This window comes from Sus scrofa, chromosome 8 (genome assembly GCF_054392235.1).
Source record: "Sus scrofa isolate SSC_HxYL_T2T_F1_AM1 chromosome 8, Sscrofa_HxYL_maternal_Yorkshire_Landrace_v2.0, whole genome shotgun sequence".
Classification (NCBI taxonomy): domain Eukaryota; kingdom Metazoa; phylum Chordata; class Mammalia; order Artiodactyla; family Suidae; genus Sus; species Sus scrofa.
This window is the reverse complement of record NC_139390.1, coordinates 72,110,091-72,123,322: the sequence shown is the minus strand read 5'-3', so window position 1 is coordinate 72,123,322 and position 13,232 is coordinate 72,110,091. Positions and strand designations below refer to the sequence as shown.

General features: G+C 36.9%; 1 protein-coding gene and 1 long non-coding RNA gene across 2 annotated transcripts in view; one reads left to right on the top strand and one right to left on the bottom strand.

Annotated features, from left to right (window-relative positions):
• The window catches only part of LOC146400834 (uncharacterized), a 421,507-nt gene that overhangs the window by 146,747 nt on the left and 261,528 nt on the right, over positions 1 to 13,232 (bottom strand). The gene's annotated exons all lie outside the window — the stretch shown is intronic.
• The window catches only part of LOC100513296 (transmembrane protease serine 11F), an 87,917-nt gene continuing 86,923 nt past the window's right edge, over positions 12,239 to 13,232 (top strand). Inside the window, exon 1 of the mRNA XM_021101393.2 lies at positions 12,239 to 12,456. The gene's annotated coding sequence lies outside the window, so the exon portion shown is untranslated. The remainder of the gene's footprint in view (positions 12,457 to 13,232) is intronic.

Genomic DNA, 13,232 nt, shown 5'->3' with positions numbered 1-13,232 from the left:
TACATTTATAGTTGTAAAACAATCATCACGACCCAATTTTATAGCATTTCCATTGCAAACCCCCAGCCCATCTCCCCACCCCCTAACCTGTCTTCTTTGGAAACCATAACTTGTTCAAAGTTGGTATCTGTTCTGCAAAGAAGTTCATTGTATTCCTTTTTCAGATTCCACGTATAAATGATAGCATGTTCCTGGGTTGGAAAAATTAATATTGTAAAAATGGCTACACTACACAAAGCAATCTACAGATTCAATGCAATCCCTATCAAATTACCCATGACATTTTTCACAGAACTAGAACAAACAATCCAAAAATTTATATGGAATTACAAAAGACCCAGAATTGCCAAAGCAATCCTGAGAAACAAAAACCAAGCAAGGGGCATAACTCTCCCAGACCTCAAGCAATATTACAAAGCCACAGTCATCAAGACAGTGTGGTACTGGTACCAAAAGAGACATACAGACCAATGGAACAGAACAGAGAACCAAGAAATAAACCCTGACACCTATGGTCAATTAACCTTTGCCAGAGGAGGAAAGAGCATAAAATGGGAAAAAGACAGTCTATTCAGCAAGCATTGCTGGGAAACCTGGACAGCTGCGTGCAAATCAATGAAACTAGAACACACCCTCACACCACGCAGAAAAATAAACTCAAAATGGCTTTAAGACTTAAATATAAGACAAGACACCACCAACTCCTGGAAGAGAACATAGGCAAAACATTCTCTGACATCAACCTTACAAATGTTTTCTCAGGTCAGTCTCCCAAAGCAACAGAAATAAAAGCAAAAATAAGCCATGGGACCTAATCAAACTGACAAGAGTTTGCACAGGAAAAAGAAACCAAAAAGAAAATGAAAAGACACCTTACAGAATGGGAGAAAATAGTTTCAAATGATGCAACAGACAAGGGCTTAATCTCTAGAATATACAAACAACTTACACAACTCAACAGCAAAAAAGCCAACCACCCAAAGGAAAAATGGGCAAAAGACCTGAACAGTCATTTCTCCAAGGAAGATATACAGATGGCCAACAAGCACATAAAACAATGCTCAACATCCCTGATTATTAGACAAACGCAAATCAAAACTACCGTGACATACCACCTCCTGCCAGTAAGAATGGCCATCATTAATTAATAAGCCCACAAATAACAAGTGCCGGAGGGGGTGTGGAGAAAGGGGAACCCTCCTGCACTGGTGGTGGGAATGTAAGCTGGTACAGCCACTATGAAGAACAGAATGGAGGAACCTTAGAAATCTATATACAGAACTACCATATGACCCAACAACCCCACTCTTGGGCATATATCTGGACAAAACTGTCCTTGAAAAAGACACATGCACCTGTTATGTTCATTTCAGCTCTATTCACAATAGCCAAGACATGGAAACAACCCAAATGTCCATCGACAGATGATTGGATTAGGAAGAGGTGGTATGTATACACAATGGAATACTACTCAGCCATAAAAAAGAATGACATAATGCCATTTGCAGTAACATGGATGGAACTAGAGACTCTCATACTGAGCAAAGTAAGTCTGAAAGAGAAAGACAAATACCGTATGATATCTGGAATATAATATAATGGCACAAATGAAACTTTCCATAGAAAAGAAAATCATGAACTTGGAGAATAGACTTGTGGTTATCATGGGGGAGGGGAGAGGGTTAATAGATGAAACTATTGCCTTTGGAATGGATTAGCAATGAGATTCTGCTGTGTAGCACTGGGAACTATGTCTAGTCACTTATGATGAAGCATGATAATGTGCAAAAATAGAATGTGTATGTGTTACTGGGTCACCATGCTGTACAGTAGAAAAAAATTGTATTGGGGAAATAACAATTAAGAAATAAATTTAAAAAATAAGAATAAATGATAGCATGTGATGATGGCATCTCACTGTCTGGTTAACTTCACTTAGCATGACAATTTCTAGGTCCATCCATTTTGCTGAAAATGCCATTATTTCTTTCCTTTTAATGGCTGAGTAATGTTTCATTGTGTATATGTACCACTTCTTCTGTATCCATTCCTCTGTCGATGGACATTTTAGGTTGTTTCCATGTCTTGGCTATTGCAAATAGTGCTGCAATGAACTCTGAAGTACACATATCTTTTTGAGTCATGGTTTTCTCTGGATAGATGCCCAGGAGTGGGATTGCTGGATAAAATGGCAATTCTATTTTTAGTTTTCTGAGGCATCTCTGCACTGTTTTCCAGTTGTTGCACCAATTTACATTCCCACCAACATCGTAATAAGGTTCCCTTTCCTCCACACTCTCTCCAGCATTTATTGTTTGTAGACTTTTTGATTACAGCCATTCTGGCAGGTATAAGGTGGTACCTCATAGTAGGTTTGATTTGCATTTATCTAATAATTAGTGATGTTGAACACATTTCATGTGTTTTTCGGCTATCTGTATGTCTTCTTTGGAGAACTGTCTATTTAGATCTGCCCATTTTTTGATGCGATTGTTTGGTTTTTTTGGTATTTTGCTGCAGACAGTGATCATAAATTTTGGATTTTATTTATTTATTTTTATTTTTTGTCTTTTTGCCATTTCTTGGGCCGCTCCCATGGCATATGAAGGTTCCCAGGCTAGGGGTCTAATCGGAGCTGTAGCTGCCAGCCTACGCCAGAGCCACAGCAACGTGGGATCCGAGCCGCGTCTGCAACCTACACCACAGCTCATGGCAACGCCGGATCATTAACCCACTGAGCAAGGGCAGGGACCGAACCCGCAACCTCATGGTTCCTAGTTGGATTCGTTAACCACTGCGCCACAATGGGAACTCCATAAATTTTGGATTTTAAACCCTTGTCAATTGCCTCATTTGCAAATATTTTCTCCCATTCAGTGGGTTGTCTTTTCATTTTGTTTAGGGTCTCCTTTGCTGTGCAGAAACTTCTAAATTTAATTAGGTCTCACTTGTTTATTTTTGTTTTTATTTTCATTAATCTAGGAGGTGGATCTGAGAAGATTATTGCTGTGATGTTAGAATTTTTATTTTTTATTTTTAAAATTAATTTATTTTTTTAGGGCCACACTCATGGCATATGGAGGTTCCTAGGCTAGGGTTCTAATCAGAGCTACAGCTGCTGGCCTACTCCATAGCCACAGTAACACCAGATCTGAGCCATGTCTGCGACCTACACCACAGCTCATGGCAAAGCTGGATCCTTAACCCACTGAGCAAGGCCAGGGATTGAACCCGCAATCTCATGGTTCCTAGTCAGATTGTTTCTGCTGTGCCATGACGGGAACTCCAAATTCTTTTTTTTTGGGGGGGGGAGATTTTTATAATAGATATGTTAAAAGAGAATCATGTAGCTTTTAATGTCCAAAGTTGTTTTTAGTTGAGAGAACAAAATTATTTTTGAAAGCCAGATTTTGTCAAGAAAAAAAGTATTTTCCAAATTATTTTAGCTCTATTATTTTCAGAGCCAGACCTAGACAAGTGTAATGTAGACTTCCATAGTGTAGACAGGATATTCTTTCATTCAAATGGCCAGGACTAGACTTCCACTGTGGGTGCCATCCTGGTATCTACTTGCTAGACACAACACAAGAACGTCAGTGTTGCCCAGCCCATGGCCCAGACTGGAAAAGAGCAAAAGGATTAAGAAAATGTGCACAGACTCTGAGCTCCCCACCACTCAGCTGCCGTGGGTCACAAACACTATTAACTCATACATCAATATACTATTGTGGAGAAGAGCAGAGGGGGAGCAAGAAACCAAGAAAAAAAAATTATGTATATAAAAAAAAGGACATTTACCTGAAGAGCAACCTTTAAACCAGTTTAATAGGAAGTTGAACTTTGAATTCAAGAAATGATCCCATCCGAGTTAGGGGATGAAAAGACATAAGTATTCAAGTCCTACTGAACATCTCCGAGAGAAAAGATGGCATCTTCAACAGAAAAAGAAAATTAATAATATTTCTTTGCATATCTGAATGTAGTGACTGCTGACCCCAGCACATCTCCTAAAATAGACAAACGAAGAATGAAAGAAAATTCCCAGAGCTGAATCTCAAGTTGGTCTCTCTCTGCTCCTGCCATCTCTGTAAAATCATATTTATGACATACCTCCAAATTAATGTTGGGACCACGCACCATATACAAAAAAATTAAGGGCAATAACGAGTAGATCCACATAGAACCTAATATTTTGTAAGCATCATTTCTCAATGGGGAATTAGTCCAAATCACTTGGTCATGAATGCAGAAGAAACAGCAAGAAAGAATGTCAGATCTAACAAAGCAAGTATCTTCAACATGAATTAGGAGGGGTGGGTCCTCATGAATGGGATTGCCCTGAGAAAGTTTAGAGAGCTCCCTGATCCCTTTCACCAGGTGAGGACACAGTGAGAAGACAGCAATTAATGGACAAGGAAGAGGGCTGCCACCGGAAACTGAATCTTTTTTTTTTTTTTTTTTTTTTTTTTGTCTTTTTGCCTTTTCTAGGGCCGCTCCTGCAGCATATGGAGGTTCCCAGGCCATGGGGTCAAATCTGAGCTGTAGTCACCGGCCTACGCCAGAGCCATAGCGACGTGGGATCCGAGCTGCACCTGCGACCTACACCACAGCTCATGGCAACGCCGGATCCTTAACCCACTGAGCAAGGCCAGGGATTAAACCTGCAACCTCATGGTTCCTATTCGGATTCGTTAACCACTGCGCCACGACAGGAACTCCCAGAAACTGAATCTTTAGCATTTTGATCCAGCCTCCAGAACTGTGAGAAATAAATGCTTGTTGTTTAAAAATAATAATAAAAAAAGACATGAATTAATAAAGAGGAAATAGTGAATATTTTGATCCACTCCTGACTTGTAGTTTCCTATAACATTAAAATAATGATGTAATAACAATATCACTTGACAAATTGTTTTCTTTATAAACTCAAAGGTCTTGAGATACACATTTTACAAAACAAATACTATTTCTTAAATGGGATTTTTAGATATTTAGAAAAGGTAAAGTTAATATCTGATTTAGACAAATTACTAAACATTTTACATATGCTTTATAGGTTATAGAATCTGAATTGCTAAAGAAATACAGAACACTGATGACTTAACAGAATGTAAGTAATACTGAAATAAGATTTTCAAACTTGTAGCTATAAGTTCTAGAAATTTAGTATAGTTATATACCTCAATTATGGACTAGATATTTATCTGTAGGTATTAGCATAACCAAAATTATCCAAGAATATCTATTGCATTCTAATAGACACAAAACTGTGCCAACTGCTATTGTAAGTTAATTTGGAAAGATTTACTTTCAACAAACCCAGCTAAGTGGATTCCTTTTCCTCAACTTTAGATGATTATCTTTCCTTCCTTTCTGTCATGGAAAAAATAAGGTAGGGACTGTGGTTTTCTCTTCGTTAGGATTTTCTTTTTCTCTCTTCATGAGAATTTTCTTCATTAGAATTTTATTTCTCTCTCTCTCTTTTTAAAAATTTAAAATTAGAGAGATGTTGCAAGAATATTGCAAGAATGTTAATTCTCTGGACTATTTTGAACATAAGTTATTGTGTCCAATCACCCAATGTACTCTAGTACACAAATACTCTAGTACACAAATACTCCAAGTGTATTTCCTACAACTAGGATATTATTCTAGTAAGCAAAACCACAAAAATCAGGAAACCAACATACCTTACTACTTCCCCAACCAAATACCTCATTCAAGTTTCATCATTTATCCCAACCACATGCATTTATAGCCAAGTAACCCAGAATCACATGTGGCCTGTAATCTAGCCTTTCTTTGACTTTCATAACCTTGACATTTTTGAAGACTATATGCCATCTTTTCTACAGGTTATCTCTTCCTGTGAGTTTCTGCATTTTTGACAGAAATGTCACAAAAATGGTGCTGTCATGTTCTTGTTACATCCTATCAAGAAGAACACAATTTCAATCTGCCTCATTGCTGGTCACATTAATTTTGATCACTTGACTAACAAGATGTCTTCCAGATTTCTACACTGTATTAATTTTTGTAACAAATAGGTAATTTATGGGAGATATGTTGAGTCTATGCAAATATTCTATTTTTCATCAACCTCCACTTACTAGGATTTTGCATCCAATTATTTTCTGCCTGAATCAATCACTACTATGGTATTTGTCAAGAGATGATTTTTATAATTCCACCATTATTTTTACATCATTGATGAACATTCCACTGTAAAGAAAAACTATTTCTTTTCCTGGTTTCTTTATTCATTTAGTTATTTATAACAGTTTTTCTTTGTAGCTTCCTATTTTACTTAGTGGATTATAATGTTAATCCACTAAGGAACTATTATTTATGTTCATGCTACAATTATCCTAGATTTAACCAACGGGGACCCTTTCACTCTGGCTTTTGTGCTTTTTTGACATTCTTTGAGTATTTCCATAATTTCTGGCAGAACAAAATGTTCCAAGTTTATCGTGTACTTTATGTGAGTCAGCCTTGGAGTCAGGAGTTTCTCTAAGGATACCTGGTTATCATAGTGGTGCATGGTATTTAGAAACCAAGATCTGAATGCTAGATGTAATCATTACTATTAGGTTATCGGTTTTTGTTGTTGTTGTTGTTGTTTGTTTGTTTGTTTTGCCTTTTGTCTTTTTTTTTTAGGGCCACACCTGCGGCATATGGAGATTCCCAGGCTAGGGATCTAATTGGAGCTGTAGCCGCTGGCCTACTCCAGAGCCACAGCAACGCCAGATCCGAGTCTGGTCTGCGACCTACACCACAGCTCACGGCAACGCCAGATCCTTAACCCCCTGGGCAAGGATCGAACCCAAAACCTCCTAGTTCCTAGCTGGATTCATTTCTGCTGTGCCACGACGAGAACTCTTAGGTTATTGTTTCTACCAGGCCCTCTTCGTGGACAGAATTAAAGAACATATGCATATCTATCTATCTACATATACATATTAACAACCATATTTCTTTACCAATATATTAAAAACTGAATTTGTTAAAGTAACAATTTCAATCCAAAATTATAAGGTTCACTTATAATATTTGTAACTTCTTTCTCCTACTGTGAGAAAGCTAGCTCCTATTACCGTCAGTATAGGTTCTTGTTTGGTCAAACTACCATTGAGTAACCAATCACCTGACTCCTTGACAGGCTATAGCTTCTGGTCTTATTCTCCCCACTCCTAAGTCCCCATATGAACACAGTCTGCTGGACTCCAAAGTTGAGCCCGGAACTGCCACTGCCACTCCTAGTATGGATGTTCTCATCTAGCTTGGGCTCTTGGTAGGCCTCCACAGATGAATACCTAGGGAATTCAGTGTGAATTATGAAAGTAAGAAGGAAGGAACAACCAAGGAAGGAAAGAGGAAACCAAGCAAGGAAGGAAGGAAGGGATAAGCACATGCCTAATAGATTTTAAAATAAAGATCATGTTAACATTTGTAAAGAATTTAGGAAAAAGTCTGTACTTCCCCCAGCAGTATACGTGACTGCCTTCTTCCCATCTGTGCTAAGATCTGACATTAAAGAGATTTGTAATAGATGCAAAGGATATATCTCTAAATTTAGAGCTCCCTGATTTCTACTGAGATTATGTTTTCCCATGTTTATTCATCATTTTTGTTTCCTTTTTGTATTTTTAATTTACTAGAAAGTAACAATTATTTACTGAAATTTTGCTCTAAAGAAAAGTAGAGAAATGAAGCAATAGCTTAAGGGCAGTCAAGGATTTTCTTTCTTAATTAAAAATGGGCTTATCCAACATATTTGTATGCTAAAAGGAACAATTTAGTACTAAGTAGAAAAATTGCTTATGCAGGAGAACAAGGTCATCAATTGCTGGAGTGCCATCCTTTGATAGACTAGTGGAGATCCAGGGTCAAGAGGAAAAGCCTCAGGTGAGAACAACTGATTCATGCATCCTCAGATGGGGAAAGAGTGCAGAAGGTGTGGAGTCAGATGAAGGCAGGTTGTAAGTGTGGAAAATTCACTTGGATTCACTGGTATTTCCTTAGTAAAATAAATAATGAGGCTATCAGCTAAGAGAAAATGAGGAGAAGGGATTTGAAAAGCAGGTCTGAAATAACTGTCTAGGAGTGTGACTAAGTAGTCAATAGAGAAATACAGTATGATTATCTAAACAATACTCTCGGGCCACTTGAGGTTAGCATCATGAATTAAAAGAGAGAAAAGAGTTTGAGAGTGGATACAAGGAAGTGCTAATAAAGAAGGACCCTGCCATCTAGACTGGGTAACAAAGGAAATGAGGACTTGATGTTGTGGGAGTCAGTTTGCGGATATTTATTTTATTTTATTTTATTTTTTTTTTATTTATTTATTTATTTGGTCTTTTTGCTATTTCTTTGGGCTGCTCCCGCGGCATATGGAGGTTCCCAGGCTAGGGGTCGAATCGGAGCTGTAGCCACTGGCCTAAGCCAGAGCCACAGCAATGTGGGATCCGAGCCACGTCTGCAACCTACACCACAGCTCACGGCAACGCCAGATCGTTAACCCACTGAGCAAGGGCAGGGACCGAACCCGCAACCTCATGGTTCCTAGTCGGATTCGTTAACCACTGCGCCACGACGGGAACTCCAGTTTGTGGATATTTAGTGATAGCAACACCAGGAGGTAATCTTTACAGACTTTTTAAAGACCAAAAAACAAAAAAACCTAAAAACTAAATGAGACTATTAAAAAAAATTATTATAAAATATTTTTACAATATATAATGAATTGTACTTCATTTATTAAAAGTTACCTAGTCTGAAGTTCCCATTGTGGCGCAGTGGAAACGAACTCAACTAGAAACCATGGGGTTTCAGGTTCGGTCCCTGGCCTTGCTTAGTGGGTTGAGGACCCAGCGTTGCTGTGGCTGTGGTGTGGGCCGGCGGCTGCAGCTCCAGTTCAGCCCCTAGCCTGGGAACCTCCATGTGCTGTGGGTGCATCCCTAAAAAGACAAAAGACAAAAGACAAAAAAAAAAAAAAAAAAAAAATTACCTTGTCAGAGGTTCAAACTACAAAGTAGACAATGACCGGATCCTACATAATGATGTAACTCTGACTTTTTGCCTTTAGCAACCAGCCCCAAAAGACAACTCACTATTTGCGACAACCTGTACAGTGCCAAACAACAGGCTATATCAGCCCCAAATGACTTGGACTTGATTAATAATTTAATTAATAACTGATAACTTTCCTAATATTTTCCCCTGCTTCCAATTTAGGACCAACCAGAGGAAGCTAAATATGCGTGGCTTATCCAATCAAATACAATGGTCATTTCTAGTTAGTCCTCCTGTAATTTTTCCATGTTAACAGCCTCCAGGTCAGGGCATATCTGAAGCCTTTTTTTTTTTTAAACTATAAAGCTTCCCTTACTATGCCTACCTCTGAGTCTCTGCCAAACCCAAATGACGGTAGCTGACTCCCTGCTATAGCAAGTTCTTTAAAAATAGCCTTTATTTTTTGCATTTGGCTGGTCTTTGTTTATTTCTATACTATATATATACATACACACACATATATATACACATATATACATGTATATATACACATATATACATACATGTGTATATGTATGTGTATATATGTATGTGTATATGTATACATGTATGTATATATACACATATACATATATACACATACATTGTTGCAAGACATGTTTTTATAATATTTTCTTAGCCTCTTTGCTGAAAACTCCATCTTGTCCTTCCTTACTTTGTCCCATCTTCCTGTTTGAGAAACAGTCATGGTGATGGTAAATGACTTGAGGATTCTCTGAATTGCTATGCATAGCTAACTCAAATGCTAATGATTCTTAAATGCCTATAGTTTAGAGTAAAAAGTTTAACCATTTACCAGCTAAGTGACTTTTAAAATAATAAAAGAACTTATAAAATAATAAAAAAAAAAAACCCTATATCCTGCACCTACAACCCCCCTTTCAGCTTGATGTAATCCTCAAGAGCACAATAAAAGCAGTGTGGTTTCTTGAGGAAGGGCTCTTGGTCCCTGAGACCTTGAGTCCCCCTGTTCCCACCTTTACTTAAGATAAATGTCTCTGTGTCTTGTTTTACGTTAACTTTTTTTCCTTAAGTTCCACAGTGCCCGTTATTCAGCCCCATCCTGCTGAGCTGGTCTTGGCAATACATATGTACATGTATGTAAATATATATAAATACATATATATTTAATTTACAAAATAGTATGTAGTGTAGTTCCAGAAGTAAGTTCCAGTGCTTTATTATTAAAGAATTCATGAAACATTTGTCACTAGGTAAAGCTAGTGAAACAGCCTCAAAAATTAGTTATATATATGTTTATGTAAAAGTCTATATGAATGAGTGATTAATCCATTGTTTCAACAATATTCACAACTATGTGCTAAGCACTGTTCTAAGTACTAGAGACGAAACAATCCATGTTTTCATTCTACTAATAAATTGCTAAATTAATATATGCATATATATACACATATATATTATATACAAAATATATAGAGAGAGGCTGATAGAGATAACAAGCTATACACACTAAGAAAAGTAAGCAGAGGCTGAGGATAGAAAGTGATGGGGTCACTATTTTAGACAACATGATCAGAAGTTTCTTTGATAAGGTGACATCTGAGTAGAGATGTGAAAAAAAGTGAAAGAATAAGATTGAAAGTATTTGCAGCAAGAGTTTCGAAGGAGAGAGAATAGAAATTACAAAGACTGAGGATAACCTGTTTGGAACTGAGTGAAGATGAGGTTGAAAATATCAAAGAAGGGCAAAATTATATATGATTTTGTATACCAAGATAAGACTTTGAATTTTATTCTGACTCTATGCTGAAAAGGTGTTTCAGGGTTTTATGCAAAACAGAAACTTAAGCTAATATTTCAATAATATCATTCTGTTGTTTACCAAACAGACTGAATGGGGCCAATTATGGAAACAATACAAGTTAGGAGGTAATGCAATAATTCAGATAACTAATTGTCAGATCATTGATTAGGGTGGTATTGGTGAAGATGGTGACAGGTGGTCAGATTTGAATATATATTTTGAAGATAGAGACTCTAGGATTTTTCATGGATTGGATGTGGAAAGGAATCTGGGATGATGTCAAGGTTTTTGTCATGACCAAATGAGTGAAGAATGGTGCAATTTATTGAGATTAGGAAGAGGTGGAAGAAGTAGTTATGAGGGTTAGGGAGACTTAATTGTTAAATGCAGGACGTATTAAGCATTAGATGCTTAGGGGAAATACAGTGAGTATGTTGAATAGAGATTTAGATATATGAGTCTGGAGTTCAAAGACTAGATAAGGACTGGAAATGTAAGTCTGGAAATCATGAACATAGCATATTTGAAACAAAGGAAGTAGATTAAGTCAGAAAGTGTGATATAGAGGATATCTGAAGGCTGAACCCTGGGAACCTGCAAGATTTAGTAGCTGGGAAGAGGAAGAGGTTCAGGAAAACGTTTCTGAGTTATGGTCCGTAATGAGCATTTGTTTAGTAGGAGTCATATATTTGTAGATGATTCATGTTTCAAGTATTAGATACAATCTACTACTACCAAAGACACACTAATAGCATCATATATAGTAGTTTGAACATATCTCCCTTGCTAATTAGCAATAATTTAAAACCAAAATGTAGCTACAAATTATTTCCTTGGGGTATTTACTCAATAATCTTTTGAATTAGATGATTTAATCAAGCACTAATGGTATTGTGAATAATGCATGTAATGATAATGTGTGCAGAATCCTTCGATTTTTTTAGTGCCCACAGTGTGTTCTGCAATCGCAGGAAATGAATAAACATTAGTTCCATGCTGTAATGTTTCATGGGCAGATATGTAACAATCAAAAAGCTGTTTTATGTACTAGTAAAGAAGACTCGGTACATTTTCCATTCGTTTTCTCAGGAGTATAAAATCATATGAGTGAGAAAAAGTATTTCTTGAAATAAGGATAGTGTCTCCAAGTTCATCAATATTTCCACTTCTAACTTACTATGAGGCTTTGGTCAAACTGCATAATCCTTGTACAGAGCAAGCATAATGTTTTCTTTCTATGCATAGGACCTGATGGGTTATGTGCTGTCCTCACTGCTCCCTGGAAGAGAGCCAAAGACAATGATGGTGGTTATTATAGGTGTGCTAGAAATATGCTCTTGTTTTTAGGATCACCCTATGATTGGCTAAAGAAAGATGGCACGTGACTAGCTTCAGATTGTTAAGAACCATTTTGAAACCTGGGCACGTGCCTGACTCAGATTTAAAGGGCCCAGTCCTGGTGGAAAGGAGGTTAATTCTGCATTGTCTTTCATGTATTTTTGAATTATCAGAGGAAAGATTCCAGAGTTTCATTACAGGACAATTTCCAGCAGCTGCCAGCCAAAGAAACAGATGATATCTAATGTCGGAACCACTTCAAGATCATAAACTATAAGGTATGGAGAACAATATATAATGGGATTGATGCATATTTTAAAATCTATTTGTTTTCCTCCTTATGCCCTGTTATAGTTTCCTATGACGTGATTGTTCCTAAATTTACTTATTTGTTTACGTTTTAAATCTACCCTATTCAAATTTTATTTTCTCTTCTTGAACCTTAAGTGAATGATTTTCAATGTATTGCTCAATGTATTGCTTAAAAATGTAGTTTTAGTCAAGAAAAAACCTCTCGGGAGGTTTGATATAGCATTTGTTTGGTTTGAAAAATTTAATTCAGTGTTTCTCAAAGTGTGTATTGTGGACTTGGGAATCCCTGAGACTGTCATGGGCTGTTGACATCAAAACTTAAGTATCATATGTGGCCATCTCTGTATTGACATTTGTATTCAATAAAGTAAAACCATGATGGTTAAAACTGATTAGCACTAAGTAATCAATGCAGGGGCACCAAACTACACCAGGAATCATTATATATTTTTGCTTTTAAGCACTGCCAGGAAAAAAAAAAAAAAAAAAAAAAACCTTTTCTTCCAGTTTCACTTAAAAATGTTCTTGATGAGGCAGTAAAAATTAATTTTATTAAATCTTAACAACTGAGCATAGATTTTCTTCAATGTGCTAGGTAACAAGATGAAAAGCATTCATAAACACTTCTGCTGTGTATTGAAGGACAATGGTTGTCTTGAGGAAGGTTCTTGGACATTTGAATTGAAACCTAAAATAATCACTATTTAACATATAGCACCACTTTTACTTGAAAGGAGCAACT